At 51.4% G+C, this 16,532-nt stretch overlaps 17 non-coding genes across 17 annotated transcripts; 11 read left to right on the top strand and 6 right to left on the bottom strand.

Annotated features, from left to right (window-relative positions):
• Nucleotides 1-653: 653 nt before the first annotated feature.
• TRNAD-GUC (transfer RNA aspartic acid (anticodon GUC)) lies at nucleotides 654-725 on the bottom strand. Its single transcript has one exon. It is a non-coding gene; the product is annotated as a tRNA-Asp (tRNA).
• Nucleotides 726-1,265: 540 nt separating this feature from the next.
• TRNAL-AAG (transfer RNA leucine (anticodon AAG)) lies at nucleotides 1,266-1,347 on the top strand. The gene has a single exon. It is a non-coding gene; the product is annotated as a tRNA-Leu (tRNA).
• Nucleotides 1,348-2,733: 1,386 nt separating this feature from the next.
• TRNAL-AAG (transfer RNA leucine (anticodon AAG)) lies at nucleotides 2,734-2,815 on the top strand. The gene has a single exon. It is a non-coding gene; the product is annotated as a tRNA-Leu (tRNA).
• Nucleotides 2,816-3,589: 774 nt separating this feature from the next.
• Nucleotides 3,590-3,661, bottom strand: TRNAD-GUC (transfer RNA aspartic acid (anticodon GUC)). The gene has a single exon. It is a non-coding gene; the product is annotated as a tRNA-Asp (tRNA).
• Nucleotides 3,662-4,201: 540 nt separating this feature from the next.
• On the top strand, nucleotides 4,202-4,283 carry TRNAL-AAG (transfer RNA leucine (anticodon AAG)). The gene has a single exon. It is a non-coding gene; the product is annotated as a tRNA-Leu (tRNA).
• Nucleotides 4,284-5,057: 774 nt separating this feature from the next.
• TRNAD-GUC (transfer RNA aspartic acid (anticodon GUC)) lies at nucleotides 5,058-5,129 on the bottom strand. The gene has a single exon. It is a non-coding gene; the product is annotated as a tRNA-Asp (tRNA).
• Nucleotides 5,130-5,669: 540 nt separating this feature from the next.
• On the top strand, nucleotides 5,670-5,751 carry TRNAL-AAG (transfer RNA leucine (anticodon AAG)). The gene has a single exon. It is a non-coding gene; the product is annotated as a tRNA-Leu (tRNA).
• A 774-nt stretch (nucleotides 5,752-6,525) lies between these two features.
• Nucleotides 6,526-6,597, bottom strand: TRNAD-GUC (transfer RNA aspartic acid (anticodon GUC)). Its single transcript has one exon. It is a non-coding gene; the product is annotated as a tRNA-Asp (tRNA).
• A 540-nt stretch (nucleotides 6,598-7,137) lies between these two features.
• On the top strand, nucleotides 7,138-7,219 carry TRNAL-AAG (transfer RNA leucine (anticodon AAG)). The gene has a single exon. It is a non-coding gene; the product is annotated as a tRNA-Leu (tRNA).
• Nucleotides 7,220-8,605: 1,386 nt separating this feature from the next.
• On the top strand, nucleotides 8,606-8,687 carry TRNAL-AAG (transfer RNA leucine (anticodon AAG)). The gene has a single exon. It is a non-coding gene; the product is annotated as a tRNA-Leu (tRNA).
• A 774-nt stretch (nucleotides 8,688-9,461) lies between these two features.
• Nucleotides 9,462-9,533, bottom strand: TRNAD-GUC (transfer RNA aspartic acid (anticodon GUC)). Its single transcript has one exon. It is a non-coding gene; the product is annotated as a tRNA-Asp (tRNA).
• A 540-nt stretch (nucleotides 9,534-10,073) lies between these two features.
• On the top strand, nucleotides 10,074-10,155 carry TRNAL-AAG (transfer RNA leucine (anticodon AAG)). Its single transcript has one exon. It is a non-coding gene; the product is annotated as a tRNA-Leu (tRNA).
• A 1,382-nt stretch (nucleotides 10,156-11,537) lies between these two features.
• Nucleotides 11,538-11,619, top strand: TRNAL-AAG (transfer RNA leucine (anticodon AAG)). Its single transcript has one exon. It is a non-coding gene; the product is annotated as a tRNA-Leu (tRNA).
• Nucleotides 11,620-13,001: 1,382 nt separating this feature from the next.
• Nucleotides 13,002-13,083, top strand: TRNAL-AAG (transfer RNA leucine (anticodon AAG)). Its single transcript has one exon. It is a non-coding gene; the product is annotated as a tRNA-Leu (tRNA).
• A 1,377-nt stretch (nucleotides 13,084-14,460) lies between these two features.
• TRNAL-AAG (transfer RNA leucine (anticodon AAG)) lies at nucleotides 14,461-14,542 on the top strand. The gene has a single exon. It is a non-coding gene; the product is annotated as a tRNA-Leu (tRNA).
• Nucleotides 14,543-15,316: 774 nt separating this feature from the next.
• Nucleotides 15,317-15,388, bottom strand: TRNAD-GUC (transfer RNA aspartic acid (anticodon GUC)). Its single transcript has one exon. It is a non-coding gene; the product is annotated as a tRNA-Asp (tRNA).
• A 540-nt stretch (nucleotides 15,389-15,928) lies between these two features.
• TRNAL-AAG (transfer RNA leucine (anticodon AAG)) lies at nucleotides 15,929-16,010 on the top strand. The gene has a single exon. It is a non-coding gene; the product is annotated as a tRNA-Leu (tRNA).
• The last annotated feature ends 522 nt before the right edge of the window (nucleotides 16,011-16,532 follow it).

Raw genomic sequence — 16,532 nt, 5'->3', positions numbered from 1 at the left:
TCTGACGTCTTGCTTTTCTGGACATCCAGTCTCAAGTTTCCCATCTGGAACGGCGCTCCCTGCTGCTTTGTGAAGGCTTGCTGCAAGAGCCTTCGAAACCCAGGAGCTCTTGCGTTGAGCTGTGACGCGTCCTGGGAAGACCTCCCGTTGCAGCGGAATGAGCCCCACTTCCAGGGCGTGCTGGTAGCAAATTTCCCACAGCCCACAGGGAGCAAACGATCCCAGGTGTGATGTATCACCAGGAGAGGCTGAGATGAGAGTAAGGGTTCACGCGTGTGCCCGGACCGAGGTTAATGATGGGATTAGAGCTAGGGTTAGATGCAGGGAAAGAGTGAGAGTTATAATTAGGGATAAAGCTAACAGGTGATCATTACTCGTCATGTAACATGATACAAAGGGTCAGAAGAGGAACTGATTCAGGGTTACAATTTGGACTTCGCAGACAACAGGAGCACTAAATGGTGCTGAGGGGGACTCAATAAAGTGGACCGGCCGCCTAATGTAAGCAATTGTGCACAAATATTGTACGATGACTAGCGTTGCCGGTGCTTTTTTCTTAAAGAGTCAGTTCTTGGCACCCATTCCCTACTTGACTCAGCCTAATCTTCAAGAATATTTGTCAAGAACTAAAAAAAATCCAGAAAAGGTTTAACCTCCCCGTCGGGGAATTGAACCCCGGTCTCCCGCGTGACAGGCGGGGATACTGACCACTATACTAACGAGGAGACGTGAGGGCATGAAATGAACAGCTGCTGATGTCTGCACAGCATCCAGCGACCACCTAGCTGGCCTAGGGGGTCTCATTTTCCCCCGTCAAACGGCTTGCCCGATCTAAGGCTAATTTCTTTCTTTTTATCGGCACCAGGCTTAAAACTCAGTTTAAGGCGATAGTTCCGGGCTATGTTTGACTCCAGAGTTGAATCTGTCATCCCGCATTTCCTCAGCAAATCAAGCTACCCATCTCAAGTCTCATGAGCTGAGGACGGCAAAGTCCCTGTGGGCTTAGGACAGTCAAAGAAACCCCTGGGCTGCATGCTAAGCCCCTTTTCGGCTTCACTTTCCGAATCCTGCCCTAGCTTGCGATTAGTTTTTTTCTCACTTCTTGCCCCCATCTCCCACCTTGCCTCATGGTCTCCCCTCCTCTGCGCACCTGACAGTTTGCCTGCCCTTCCACTGCCTGTCTCCAGACTTTCCAAGGAGAAAAGGCAAAGCACTAAAGCGGGCCGGGCAACGGGTCAAGTTCCGCTTTCGGCGACTAGCAGGGAGGTAGCGTGGCCGAGCGGTCTAAGGCGCTGGATTAAGGCTCCAGTCTCTTCGGAGGCGTGGGTTCAAATCCCACCGCTGCCACTTTTCCTGGCCTTGCATTTTAAAGAAGAACGTAACGTTGACCTCTTCCTTCATTAGTGCCACCTCTGTCGCAATGAGCAAGCGGATGGTATGCCACACCCTGCAGGAAAAAGGTTTCGCTTCTGACGTCTTGCTTTTCTGGACATCCAGTCTCAAGTTTCCCATCTGGAACGGCGCTCCCTGCTGCTTTGTGAAGGCTTGCTGCAAGAGCCTTCGAAACCCAGGAGCTCTTGCGTTGAGCTGTGACGCGTCCTGGGAAGACCTCCCGTTGCAGCGGAATGAGCCCCACTTCCAGGGCGTGCTGGTAGCAAATTTCCCACAGCCCACAGGGAGCAAACGATCCCAGGTGTGATGTATCACCAGGAGAGGCTGAGATGAGAGTAAGGGTTCACGCGTGTGCCCGGACCGAGGTTAATGATGGGATTAGAGCTAGGGTTAGATGCAGGGAAAGAGTGAGAGTTATAATTAGGGATAAAGCTAACAGGTGATCATTACTCGTCATGTAACATGATACAAAGGGTCAGAAGAGGAACTGATTCAGGGTTACAATTTGGACTTCGCAGACAACAGGAGCACTAAATGGTGCTGAGGGGGACTCAATAAAGTGGACCGGCCGCCTAATGTAAGCAATTGTGCACAAATATTGTACGATGACTAGCGTTGCCGGTGCTTTTTTCTTAAAGAGTCAGTTCTTGGCACCCATTCCCTACTTGACTCAGCCTAATCTTCAAGAATATTTGTCAAGAACTAAAAAAAATCCAGAAAAGGTTTAACCTCCCCGTCGGGGAATTGAACCCCGGTCTCCCGGGTGACAGGCGGGGATACTGACCACTATACTAACGAGGAGACGTGAGGGCATGAAATGAACAGCTGCTGATGTCTGCACAGCATCCAGCGACCACCTAGATGGCCTAGGGGGTCTCATTTTCCCCCGTCAAACGGCTTGCCCGATCTAAGGCTAATTTCTTTCTTTTTATCGGCACCAGGCTTAAAACTCAGTTTAAGGCGATAGTTCCGGGCTATGTTTGACTCCAGAGTTGAATCTGTCATCCCGCATTTCCTCAGCAAATCAAGCTACCCATCTCAAGTCTCATGAGCTGAGGACGGCAAAGTCCCTGTGGGCTTAGGACAGTCAAAGAAACCCCTGGGCTGCATGCTAAGCCCCTTTTCGGCTTCACTTTCCGAATCCTGCCCTAGCTTGCGATTAGTTTTTTTCTCACTTCTTGCCCCCATCTCCCACCTTGCCTCATGGTCTCCCCTCCTCTGCGCACCTGACAGTTTGCCTGCCCTTCCACTGCCTGTCTCCAGACTTTCCAAGGAGAAAAGGCAAAGCACTAAAGCGGGCCGGGCAACGGGTCAAGTTCCGCTTTCGGCGACTAGCAGGGAGGTAGCGTGGCCGAGCGGTCTAAGGCGCTGGATTAAGGCTCCAGTCTCTTCGGAGGCGTGGGTTCAAATCCCACCGCTGCCACTTTTCCTGGCCTTGCATTTTAAAGAAGAACGTAACGTTGACCTCTTCCTTCATTAGTGCCACCTCTGTCGCAATGAGCAAGCGGATGGTATGCCACACCCTGCAGGAAAAAGGTTTCGCTTCTGACGTCTTGCTTTTCTGGACATCCAGTCTCAAGTTTCCCATCTGGAACGGCGCTCCCTGCTGCTTTGTGAAGGCTTGCTGCAAGAGCCTTCGAAACCCAGGAGCTCTTGCGTTGAGCTGTGACGCGTCCTGGGAAGACCTCCCGTTGCAGCGGAATGAGCCCCACTTCCAGGGCGTGCTGGTAGCAAATTTCCCACAGCCCACAGGGAGCAAACGATCCCAGGTGTGATGTATCACCAGGAGAGGCTGAGATGAGAGTAAGGGTTCACGCGTGTGCCCGGACCGAGGTTAATGATGGGATTAGAGCTAGGGTTAGATGCAGGGAAAGAGTGAGAGTTATAATTAGGGATAAAGCTAACAGGTGATCATTACTCGTCATGTAACATGATACAAAGGGTCAGAAGAGGAACTGATTCAGGGTTACAATTTGGACTTCGCAGACAACAGGAGCACTAAATGGTGCTGAGGGGGACTCAATAAAGTGGACCGGCCGCCTAATGTAAGCAATTGTGCACAAATATTGTACGATGACTAGCGTTGCCGGTGCTTTTTTCTTAAAGAGTCAGTTCTTGGCACCCATTCCCTACTTGACTCAGCCTAATCTTCAAGAATATTTGTCAAGAACTAAAAAAAATCCAGAAAAGGTTTAACCTCCCCGTCGGGGAATTGAACCCCGGTCTCCCGCGTGACAGGCGGGGATACTGACCACTATACTAACGAGGAGACGTGAGGGCATGAAATGAACAGCTGCTGATGTCTGCACAGCATCCAGCGACCACCTAGCTGGCCTAGGGGGTCTCATTTTCCCCCGTCAAACGGCTTGCCCGATCTAAGGCTAATTTCTTTCTTTTTATCGGCACCAGGCTTAAAACTCAGTTTAAGGCGATAGTTCCGGGCTATGTTTGACTCCAGAGTTGAATCTGTCATCCCGCATTTCCTCAGCAAATCAAGCTACCCATCTCAAGTCTCATGAGCTGAGGACGGCAAAGTCCCTGTGGGCTTAGGACAGTCAAAGAAACCCCTGGGCTGCATGCTAAGCCCCTTTTCGGCTTCACTTTCCGAATCCTGCCCTAGCTTGCGATTAGTTTTTTTCTCACTTCTTGCCCCCATCTCCCACCTTGCCTCATGGTCTCCCCTCCTCTGCGCACCTGACAGTTTGCCTGCCCTTCCACTGCCTGTCTCCAGACTTTCCAAGGAGAAAAGGCAAAGCTCTAAAGCGGGCCGGGCAACGGGTCAAGTTCCGCTTTCGGCGACTAGCAGGGAGGTAGCGTGGCCGAGCGGTCTAAGGCGCTGGATTAAGGCTCCAGTCTCTTCGGAGGCGTGGGTTCAAATCCCACCGCTGCCACTTTTCCTGGCCTTGCATTTTAAAGAAGAACGTAACGTTGACCTCTTCCTTCATTAGTGCCACCTCTGTCGCAATGAGCAAGCGGATGGTATGCCACACCCTGCAGGAAAAAGGTTTCGCTTCTGACGTCTTGCTTTTCTGGACATCCAGTCTCAAGTTTCCCATCTGGAACGGCGCTCCCTGCTGCTTTGTGAAGGCTTGCTGCAAGAGCCTTCGAAACCCAGGAGCTCTTGCGTTGAGCTGTGACGCGTCCTGGGAAGACCTCCCGTTGCAGCGGAATGAGCCCCACTTCCAGGGCGTGCTGGTAGCAAATTTCCCACAGCCCACAGGGAGCAAACGATCCCAGGTGTGATGTATCACCAGGAGAGGCTGAGATGAGAGTAGGGGTTCACGCGTGTGCCCGGACCGAGGTTAATGATGGGATTAGAGCTAGGGTTAGATGCAGGGAAAGAGTGAGAGTTATAATTAGGGATAAAACTAACAGGTGATCATTACTCGTCATGTAACATGATACAAAGGGTCAGAAGAGGAACTGATTCAGGGTTACAATTTGGACTTCGCAGACAACAGGAGCACTAAATGGTGCTGAGGGGGACTCAATAAAGTGGACCGGCCGCCTAATGTAAGCAATTGTGCACAAATATTGTACGATGACTAGCGTTGCCGGTGCTTTTTTCTTAAAGAGTCAGTTCTTGGCACCCATTCCCTACTTGACTCAGCCTAATCTTCAAGAATATTTGTCAAGAACTAAAAAAAATCCAGAAAAGGTTTAACCTCCCCGTCGGGGAATTGAACCCCGGTCTCCCGCGTGACAGGCGGGGATACTGACCACTATACTAACGAGGAGACGTGAGGGCATGAAATGAACAGCTGCTGATGTCTGCACAGCATCCAGCGACCACCTAGCTGGCCTAGGGGGTCTCATTTTCCCCCGTCAAACGGCTTGCCCGATCTAAGGCTAATTTCTTTCTTTTTATCGGCACCAGGCTTAAAACTCAGTTTAAGGCGATAGTTCCGGGCTATGTTTGACTCCAGAGTTGAATCTGTCATCCCGCATTTCCTCAGCAAATCAAGCTACCCATCTCAAGTCTCATGAGCTGAGGACGGCAAAGTCCCTGTGGGCTTAGGACAGTCAAAGAAACCCCTGGGCTGCATGCTAAGCCCCTTTTCGGCTTCACTTTCCGAATCCTGCCCTAGCTTGCGATTAGTTTTTTTCTCACTTCTTGCCCCCATCTCCCACCTTGCCTCATGGTCTCCCCTCCTCTGCGCACCTGACAGTTTGCCTGCCCTTCCACTGCCTGTCTCCAGACTTTCCAAGGAGAAAAGGCAAAGCACTAAAGCGGGCCGGGCAACAGGTCAAGTTCCGCTTTCGGCGACTAGCAGGGAGGTAGCGTGGCCGAGCGGTCTAAGGCGCTGGATTAAGGCTCCAGTCTCTTCGGAGGCGTGGGTTCAAATCCCACCGCTGCCACTTTTCCTGGCCTTGCATTTTAAAGAAGAACGTAACGTTGACCTCTTCCTTCATTAGTGCCACCTCTGTCGCAATGAGCAAGCGGATGGTATGCCACACCCTGCAGGAAAAAGGTTTCGCTTCTGACGTCTTGCTTTTCTGGACATCCAGTCTCAAGTTTCCCATCTGGAACGGCGCTCCCTGCTGCTTTGTGAAGGCTTGCTGCAAGAGCCTTCGAAACCCAGGAGCTCTTGCGTTGAGCTGTGACGCGTCCTGGGAAGACCTCCCGTTGCAGCGGAATGAGCCCCACTTCCAGGGCGTGCTGGTAGCAAATTTCCCACAGCCCACAGGGAGCAAACGATCCCAGGTGTGATGTATCACCAGGAGAGGCTGAGATGAGAGTAAGGGTTCACGCGTGTGCCCGGACCGAGGTTAATGATGGGATTAGAGCTAGGGTTAGATGCAGGGAAAGAGTGAGAGTTATAATTAGGGATAAAGCTAACAGGTGATCATTACTCGTCATGTAACATGATACAAAGGGTCAGAAGAGGAACTGATTCAGGGTTACAATTTGGACTTCGCAGACAACAGGAGCACTAAATGGTGCTGAGGGGGACTCAATAAAGTGGACCGGCCGCCTAATGTAAGCAATTGTGCACAAATATTGTACGATGACTAGCGTTGCCGGTGCTTTTTTCTTAAAGAGTCAGTTCTTGGCACCCATTCCCTACTTGACTCAGCCTAATCTTCAAGAATATTTGTCAAGAACTAAAAAAAATCCAGAAAAGGTTTAACCTCCCCGTCGGGGAATTGAACCCCGGTCTCCCGCGTGACAGGCGGGGATACTGACCACTATACTAACGAGGAGACGTGAGGGCATGAAATGAACAGCTGCTGATGTCTGCACAGCATCCAGCGACCACCTAGCTGGCCTAGGGGGTCTCATTTTCCCCCGTCAAACGGCTTGCCCGATCTAAGGCTAATTTCTTTCTTTTTATCGGCACCAGGCTTAAAACTCAGTTTAAGGCGATAGTTCCGGGCTATGTTTGACTCCAGAGTTGAATCTGTCATCCCGCATTTCCTCAGCAAATCAAGCTACCCATCTCAAGTCTCATGAGCTGAGGACGGCAAAGTCCCTGTGGGCTTAGGACAGTCAAAGAAACCCCTGGGCTGCATGCTAAGCCCCTTTTCGGCTTCACTTTCCGAATCCTGCCCTAGCTTGCGATTAGTTTTTTTCTCACTTCTTGCCCCCATCTCCCACCTTGCCTCATGGTCTCCCCTCCTCTGCGCACCTGACAGTTTGCCTGCCCTTCCACTGCCTGTCTCCAGACTTTCCAAGGAGAAAAGGCAAAGCACTAAAGCGGGCCGGGCAACGGGTCAAGTTCCGCTTTCGGCGACTAGCAGGGAGGTAGCGTGGCCGAGCGGTCTAAGGCGCTGGATTAAGGCTCCAGTCTCTTCGGAGGCGTGGGTTCAAATCCCACCGCTGCCACTTTTCCTGGCCTTGCATTTTAAAGAAGAACGTAACGTTGACCTCTTCCTTCATTAGTGCCACCTCTGTCGCAATGAGCAAGCGGATGGTATGCCACACCCTGCAGGAAAAAGGTTTCGCTTCTGACGTCTTGCTTTTCTGGACATCCAGTCTCAAGTTTCCCATCTGGAACGGCGCTCCCTGCTGCTTTGTGAAGGCTTGCTGCAAGAGCCTTCGAAACCCAGGAGCTCTTGCGTTGAGCTGTGACGCGTCCTGGGAAGACCTCCCGTTGCAGCGGAATGAGCCCCACTTCCAGGGCGTGCTGGTAGCAAATTTCCCACAGCCCACAGGGAGCAAACGATCCCAGGTGTGATGTATCACCAGGAGAGGCTGAGATGAGAGTAGGGGTTCACGCGTGTGCCCGGACCGAGGTTAATGATGGGATTAGAGCTAGGGTTAGATGCAGGGAAAGAGTGAGAGTTATAATTAGGGATAAAGCTAACAGGTGATCATTACTCGTCATGTAACATGATACAAAGGGTCAGAAGAGGAACTGATTCAGGGTTACAATTTGGACTTCGCAGACAACAGGAGCACTAAATGGTGCTGAGGGGGACTCAATAAAGTGGACCGGCCGCCTAATGTAAGCAATTGTGCACAAATATTGTACGATGACTAGCGTTGCCGGTGCTTTTTTCTTAAAGAGTCAGTTCTTGGCACCCATTCCCTACTTGACTCAGCCTAATCTTCAAGAATATTTGTCAAGAACTAAAAAAAATCCAGAAAAGGTTTAACCTCCCCGTCGGGGAATTGAACCCCGGTCTCCCGCGTGACAGGCGGGGATACTGACCACCATACTAACGAGGAGACGTGAGGGCATGAAATGAACAGCTGCTGATGTCTGCACAGCATCCAGCGACCACCTAGCTGGCCTAGGGGGTCTCATTTTCCCCCGTCAAACGGCTTGCCCGATCTAAGGCTAATTTCTTTCTTTTTATCGGCACCAGGCTTAAAACTCAGTTTAAGGCGATAGTTCCGGGCTATGTTTGACTCCAGAGTTGAATCTGTCATCCCGCATTTCCTCAGCAAATCAAGCTACCCATCTCAAGTCTCATGAGCTGAGGACGGCAAAGTCCCTGTGGGCTTAGGACAGTCAAAGAAACCCCTGGGCTGCATGCTAAGCCCCTTTTCGGCTTCACTTTCCGAATCCTGCCCTAGCTTGCGATTAGTTTTTTTCTCACTTCTTGCCCCCATCTCCCACCTTGCCTCATGGTCTCCCCTCCTCTGCGCACCTGACAGTTTGCCTGCCCTTCCACTGCCTGTCTCCAGACTTTCCAAGGAGAAAAGGCAAAGCACTAAAGCGGGCCGGGCAACGGGTCAAGTTCCGCTTTCGGCGACTAGCAGGGAGGTAGCGTGGCCGAGCGGTCTAAGGCGCTGGATTAAGGCTCCAGTCTCTTCGGAGGCGTGGGTTCAAATCCCACCGCTGCCACTTTTCCTGGCCTTGCATTTTAAAGAAGAACGTAACGTTGACCTCTTCCTTCATTAGTGCCACCTCTGTCGCAATGAGCAAGCGGATGGTATGCCACACCCTGCAGGAAAAAGGTTTCGCTTCTGACGTCTTGCTTTTCTGGACATCCAGTCTCAAGTTTCCCATCTGGAACGGCGCTCCCTGCTGCTTTGTGAAGGCTTGCTGCAAGAGCCTTCGAAACCCAGGAGCTCTTGCGTTGAGCTGTGACGCGTCCTGGGAAGACCTCCCGTTGCAGCGGAATGAGCCCCACTTCCAGGGCGTGCTGGTAGCAAATTTCCCACAGCCCACAGGGAGCAAACGATCCCAGGTGTGATGTATCACCAGGAGAGGCTGAGATGAGAGTAAGGGTTCACGCGTGTGCCCGGACCGAGGTTAATGATGGGATTAGAGCTAGGGTTAGATGCAGGGAAAGAGTGAGAGTTATAATTAGGGATAAAGCTAACAGGTGATCATTACTCGTCATGTAACATGATACAAAGGGTCAGAAGAGGAACTGATTCAGGGTTACAATTTGGACTTCGCAGACAACAGGAGCACTAAATGGTGCTGAGGGGGACTCAATAAAGTGGACCGGCCGCCTAATGTAAGCAATTGTGCACAAATATTGTACGATGACTAGCGTTGCCGGTGCTTTTTTCTTAAAGAGTCAGTTCTTGGCACCCATTCCCTACTTGACTCAGCCTAATCTTCAAGAATATTTGTCAAGAACTAAAAAAAATCCAGAAAAGGTTTAACCTCCCCGTCGGGGAATTGAACCCCGGTCTCCCGCGTGACAGGCGGGGATACTGACCACTATACTAACGAGGAGACGTGAGGGCATGAAATGAACAGCTGCTGATGTCTGCACAGCATCCAGCGACCACCTAGCTGGCCTAGGGGGTCTCATTTTCCCCCGTCAAACGGCTTGCCCGATCTAAGGCTAATTTCTTTCTTTTTATCGGCACCAGGCTTAAAACTCAGTTTAAGGCGATAGTTCCGGGCTATGTTTGACTCCAGAGTTGAATCTGTCATCCCGCATTTCCTCAGCAAATCAAGCTACCCATCTCAAGTCTCATGAGCTGAGGACGGCAAAGTCCCTGTGGGCTTAGGACAGTCAAAGAAACCCCTGGGCTGCATGCTAAGCCCCTTTTCGGCTTCACTTTCCGAATCCTGCCCTAGCTTGCGATTAGTTTTTTTCTCACTTCTTGCCCCCATCTCCCACCTTGCCTCATGGTCTCCCCTCCTCTGCGCACCTGACAGTTTGCCTGCCCTTCCACTGCCTGTCTCCAGACTTTCCAAGGAGAAAAGGCAAAGCACTAAAGCGGGCCGGGCAACGGGTCAAGTTCCGCTTTCGGCGACTAGCAGGGAGGTAGCGTGGCCGAGCGGTCTAAGGCGCTGGATTAAGGCTCCAGTCTCTTCGGAGGCGTGGGTTCAAATCCCACCGCTGCCACTTTTCCTGGCCTTGCATTTTAAAGAAGAACGTAACGTTGACCTCTTCCTTCATTAGTGCCACCTCTGTCGCAATGAGCAAGCGGATGGTATGCCACACCCTGCAGGAAAAAGGTTTCGCTTCTGACGTCTTGCTTTTCTGGACATCCAGTCTCAAGTTTCCCATCTGGAACGGCGCTCCCTGCTGCTTTGTGAAGGCTTGCTGCAAGAGCCTTCGAAACCCAGGAGCTCTTGCGTTGAGCTGTGACGCGTCCTGGGAAGACCTCCCGTTGCAGCGGAATGAGCCCCACTTCCAGGGCGTGCTGGTAGCAAATTTCCCACAGCCCACAGGGAGCAAACGATCCCAGGTGTGATGTATCACCAGGAGAGGCTGAGATGAGAGTAAGGGTTCACGCGTGTGCCCGGACCGAGGTTAATGATGGGATTAGAGCTAGGGTTAGATGCAGGGAAAGAGTGAGAGTTATAATTAGGGATAAAGCTAACAGGTGATCATTACTCGTCATGTAACATGATACAAAGGGTCAGAAGAGGAACTGATTCAGGGTTACAATTTGGACTTCGCAGACAACAGGAGCACTAAATGGTGCTGAGGGGGACTCAATAAAGTGGACCGGCCGCCTAATGTAAGCAATTGTGCACAAATATTGTACGATGACTAGCGTTGCCGGTGCTTTTTTCTTAAAGAGTCAGTTCTTGGCACCCATTCCCTACTTGACTCAGCCTAATCTTCAAGAATATTTGTCAAGAACTAAAAAAAATCCAGAAAAGGTTTAACCTCCCCGTCGGGGAATTGAACCCCGGTCTCCCGCGTGACAGGGATACTGACCACTATACTAACGAGGAGACGTGAGGGCATGAAATGAACAGCTGCTGATGTCTGCACAGCATCCAGCGACCACCTAGCTGGCCTAGGGGGTCTCATTTTCCCCCGTCAAACGGCTTGCCCGATCTAAGGCTAATTTCTTTCTTTTTATCGGCACCAGGCTTAAAACTCAGTTTAAGGCGATAGTTCCGGGCTATGTTTGACTCCAGAGTTGAATCTGTCATCCCGCATTTCCTCAGCAAATCAAGCTACCCATCTCAAGTCTCATGAGCTGAGGACGGCAAAGTCCCTGTGGGCTTAGGACAGTCAAAGAAACCCCTGGGCTGCATGCTAAGCCCCTTTTCGGCTTCACTTTCCGAATCCTGCCCTAGCTTGCGATTAGTTTTTTTCTCACTTCTTGCCCCCATCTCCCACCTTGCCTCATGGTCTCCCCTCCTCTGCGCACCTGACAGTTTGCCTGCCCTTCCACTGCCTGTCTCCAGACTTTCCAAGGAGAAAAGGCAAAGCACTAAAGCGGGCCGGGCAACGGGTCAAGTTCCGCTTTCGGCGACTAGCAGGGAGGTAGCGTGGCCGAGCGGTCTAAGGCGCTGGATTAAGGCTCCAGTCTCTTCGGAGGCGTGGGTTCAAATCCCACCGCTGCCACTTTTCCTGGCCTTGCATTTTAAAGAAGAACGTAACGTTGACCTCTTCCTTCATTAGTGCCACCTCTGTCGCAATGAGCAAGCGGATGGTATGCCACACCCTGCAGGAAAAAGGTTTCGCTTCTGACGTCTTGCTTTTCTGGACATCCAGTCTCAAGTTTCCCATCTGGAACGGCGCTCCCTGCTGCTTTGTGAAGGCTTGCTGCAAGAGCCTTCGAAACCCAGGAGCTCTTGCGTTGAGCTGTGACGCGTCCTGGGAAGACCTCCCGTTGCAGCGGAATGAGCCCCACTTCCAGGGCGTGCTGGTAGCAAATTTCCCACAGCCCACAGGGAGCAAACGATCCCAGGTGTGATGTATCACCAGGAGAGGCTGAGATGAGAGTAAGGGTTCACGCGTGTGCCCGGACCGAGGTTAATGATGGGATTAGAGCTAGGGTTAGATGCAGGGAAAGAGTGAGAGTTATAATTAGGGATAAAGCTAACAGGTGATCATTACTCGTCATGTAACATGATACAAAGGGTCAGAAGAGGAACTGATTCAGGGTTACAATTTGGACTTCGCAGACAACAGGAGCACTAAATGGTGCTGAGGGGGACTCAATAAAGTGGACCGGCCGCCTAATGTAAGCAATTGTGCACAAATATTGTACGATGACTAGCGTTGCCGGTGCTTTTTTCTTAAAGAGTCAGTTCTTGGCACCCATTCCCTACTTGACTCAGCCTAATCTTCAAGAATATTTGTCAAGAACTAAAAAAAATCCAGAAAAGGTTTAACCTCCCCGTCGGGGAATTGAACCCCGGTCTCCCGCGTGACAGGGATACTGACCACTATACTAACGAGGAGACGTGAGGGCATGAAATGAACAGCTGCTGATGTCTGCACAGCATCCAGCGACCACCTAGCTGGCCTAGGGGGTCTCATTTTCCCCCGTCAAACGGCTTGCCCGATCTAAGGCTAATTTCTTTCTTTTTATCGGCACCAGGCTTAAAACTCAGTTTAAGGCGATAGTTCCGGGCTATGTTTGACTCCAGAGTTGAATCTGTCATCCCGCATTTCCTCAGCAAATCAAGCTACCCATCTCAAGTCTCATGAGCTGAGGACGGCAAAGTCCCTGTGGGCTTAGGACAGTCAAAGAAACCCCTGGGCTGCATGCTAAGCCCCTTTTCGGCTTCACTTTCCGAATCCTGCCCTAGCTTGCGATTAGTTTTTTTCTCACTTCTTGCCCCCATCTCCCACCTTGCCTCATGGTCTCCCCTCCTCTGCGCACCTGACAGTTTGCCTGCCCTTCCACTGCCTGTCTCCAGACTTTCCAAGGAGAAAAGGCAAAGCACTAAAGCAGGCCGGGCAACGGGTCAAGTTCCGCTTTCGGCGACTAGCAGGGAGGTAGCGTGGCCGAGCGGTCTAAGGCGCTGGATTAAGGCTCCAGTCTCTTCGGAGGCGTGGGTTCAAATCCCACCGCTGCCACTTTTCCTGGCCTTGCATTTTAAAGAAGAACGTAACGTTGACCTCTTCCTTCATTAGTGCCACCTCTGTCGCAATGAGCAAGCGGATGGTATGCCACACCCTGCAGGAAAAAGGTTTCGCTTCTGACGTCTTGCTTTTCTGGACATCCAGTCTCAAGTTTCCCATCTGGAACGGCGCTCCCTGCTGCTTTGTGAAGGCTTGCTGCAAGAGCCTTCGAAACCCAGGAGCTCTTGCGTTGAGCTGTGACGCGTCCTGGGAAGACCTCCCGTTGCAGCGGAATGAGCCCCACTTCCAGGGCGTGCTGGTAGCAAATTTCCCACAGCCCACAGGGAGCAAACGATCCCAGGTGTGATGTATCACCAGGAGAGGCTGAGATGAGAGTAAGGGTTCACGCGTGTGCCCGGACCGAGGTTAATGATGGGATTAGAGCTAGGGTTAGATGCAGGGAAAGAGTGAGAGTTATAATTAGGGATAAAGCTAACAGGTGATCATTACTCGTCATGTAACATGATACAAAGGGTCAGAAGAGGAACTGATTCAGGGTTACAATTTGGACTTCGCAGACAACAGGAGCACTAAATGGTGCTGAGGGGGACTCAATAAAGTGGACCGGCCGCCTAATGTAAGCAATTGTGCACAAATATTGTACGATGACTAGCGTTGCCGGTGCTTTTTTCTTAAAGAGTCAGTTCTTGGCACCCATTCCCTACTTGACTCAGCCTAATCTTCAAGAATATTTGTCAAGAACTAAAAAAAATCCAGAAACGGTTTAACCTCCCCGTCGGGGACGGTCTCCCGCGTGACAGGCGGGGATACTGACCACTATACTAACGAGGAGACGTGAGGGCATGAAATGAACAGCTGCTGATGTCTGCACAGCATCCAGCGACCACCTAGCTGGCCTAGGGGGTCTCATTTTCCCCCGTCAAACGGCTTGCCCGATCTAAGGCTAATTTCTTTCTTTTTATCGGCACCAGGCTTAAAACTCAGTTTAAGGCGATAGTTCCGGGCTATGTTTGACTCCAGAGTTGAATCTGTCATCCCGCATTTCCTCAGCAAATCAAGCTACCCATCTCAAGTCTCATGAGCTGAGGACGGCAAAGTCCCTGTGGGCTTAGGACAGTCAAAGAAACCCCTGGGCTGCATGCTAAGCCCCTTTTCGGCTTCACTTTCCGAATCCTGCCCTAGCTTGCGATTAGTTTTTTTCTCACTTCTTGCCCCCATCTCCCACCTTGCCTCATGGTCTCCCCTCCTCTGCGCACCTGACAGTTTGCCTGCCCTTCCACTGCCTGTCTCCAGACTTTCCAAGGAGAAAAGGCAAAGCACTAAAGCGGGCCGGGCAACGGGTCAAGTTCCGCTTTCGGCGACTAGCAGGGAGGTAGCGTGGCCGAGCGGTCTAAGGCGCTGGATTAAGGCTCCAGTCTCTTCGGAGGCGTGGGTTCAAATCCCACCGCTGCCACTTTTCCTGGCCTTGCATTTTAAAGAAGAACGTAACGTTGACCTCTTCCTTCATTAGTGCCACCTCTGTCGCAATGAGCAAGCGGATGGTATGCCACACCCTGCAGGAAAAAGGTTTCGCTTCTGACGTCTTGCTTTTCTGGACATCCAGTCTCAAGTTTCCCATCTGGAACGGCGCTCCCTGCTGCTTTGTGAAGGCTTGCTGCAAGAGCCTTCGAAACCCAGGAGCTCTTGCGTTGAGCTGTGACGCGTCCTGGGAAGACCTCCCGTTGCAGCGGAATGAGCCCCACTTCCAGGGCGTGCTGGTAGCAAATTTCCCACAGCCCACAGGGAGCAAACGATCCCAGGTGTGATGTATCACCAGGAGAGGCTGAGATGAGAGTAAGGGTTCACGCGTGTGCCCGGACCGAGGTTAATGATGGGATTAGAGCTAGGGTTAGATGCAGGGAAAGAGTGAGAGTTATAATTAGGGATAAAGCTAACAGGTGATCATTACTCGTCATGTAACATGATACAAAGGGTCAGAAGAGGAACTGATTCAGGGTTACAATTTGGACTTCGCAGACAACAGGAGCACTAAATGGTGCTGAGGGGGACTCAATAAAGTGGACCGGCCGCCTAATGTAAGCAATTGTGCACAAATATTGTACGATGACTAGCGTTGCCGGTGCTTTTTTCTTAAAGAGTCAGTTCTTGGCACCCATTCCCTACTTGACTCAGCCTAATCTTCAAGAATATTTGTCAAGAACTAAAAAAAATCCAGAAAAGGTTTAACCTCCCCGTCGGGGAATTGAACCCCGGTCTCCCGCGTGACAGGCGGGGATACTGACCACTATACTAACGAGGAGACGTGAGGGCATGAAATGAACAGCTGCTGATGTCTGCACAGCATCCAGCGACCACCTAGCTGGCCTAGGGGGTCTCATTTTCCCCCGTCAAACGGCTTGCCCGATCTAAGGCTAATTTCTTTCTTTTTATCGGCACCAGGCTTAAAACTCAGTTTAAGGCGATAGTTCCGGGCTATGTTTGACTCCAGAGTTGAATCTGTCATCCCGCATTTCCTCAGCAAATCAAGCTACCCATCTCAAGTCTCATGAGCTGAGGACGGCAAAGTCCCTGTGGGCTTAGGACAGTCAAAGAAACCCCTGGGCTGCATGCTAAGCCCCTTTTCGGCTTCACTTTCCGAATCCTGCCCTAGCTTGCGATTAGTTTTTTTCTCACTTCTTGCCCCCATCTCCCACCTTGCCTCATGGTCTCCCCTCCTCTGCGCACCTGACAGTTTGCCTGCCCTTCCACTGCCTGTCTCCAGACTTTCCAAGGAGAAAAGGCAAAGCACTAAAGCGGGCCGGGCAACGGGTCAAGTTCCGCTTTCGGCGACTAGCAGGGAGGTAGCGTGGCCGAGCGGTCTAAGGCGCTGGATTAAGGCTCCAGTCTCTTCGGAGGCGTGGGTTCAAATCCCACCGCTGCCACTTTTCCTGGCCTTGCATTTTAAAGAAGAACGTAACGTTGACCTCTTCCTTCATTAGTGCCACCTCTGTCGCAATGAGCAAGCGGATGGTATGCCACACCCTGCAGGAAAAAGGTTTCGCTTCTGACGTCTTGCTTTTCTGGACATCCAGTCTCAAGTTTCCCATCTGGAACGGCGCTCCCTGCTGCTTTGTGAAGGCTTGCTGCAAGAGCCTTCGAAACCCAGGAGCTCTTGCGTTGAGCTGTGACGCGTCCTGGGAAGACCTCCCGTTGCAGCGGAATGAGCCCCACTTCCAGGGCGTGCTGGTAGCAAATTTCCCACAGCCCACAGGGAGCAAACGATCCCAGGTGTGATGTATCACCAGGAGAGGCTGAGATGAGAGTAAGGGTTCACGCGTGTGCCCGGACCGAGGTTAATGATGGGATTAGAGCTAGGGTTAGATGCAGGGAAAGAGTGAGAGTTATAATTAGGGATAAAGCTAACAGGTGATCATTACTCGTCATGTAACATGATACAAAGGGTC

This window comes from Ambystoma mexicanum, unplaced genomic scaffold (assembly GCF_040938575.1).
Source record: "Ambystoma mexicanum isolate Mex_15411 unplaced genomic scaffold, UKY_AmexF1_1 Mex_scaf20, whole genome shotgun sequence".
Taxonomy (NCBI): Eukaryota; Metazoa; Chordata; class Amphibia; order Caudata; family Ambystomatidae; genus Ambystoma; species Ambystoma mexicanum.
The sequence above is the reverse complement of the archived record's forward strand: the minus strand, read 5'-3'. Positions and strand labels throughout refer to the sequence as shown.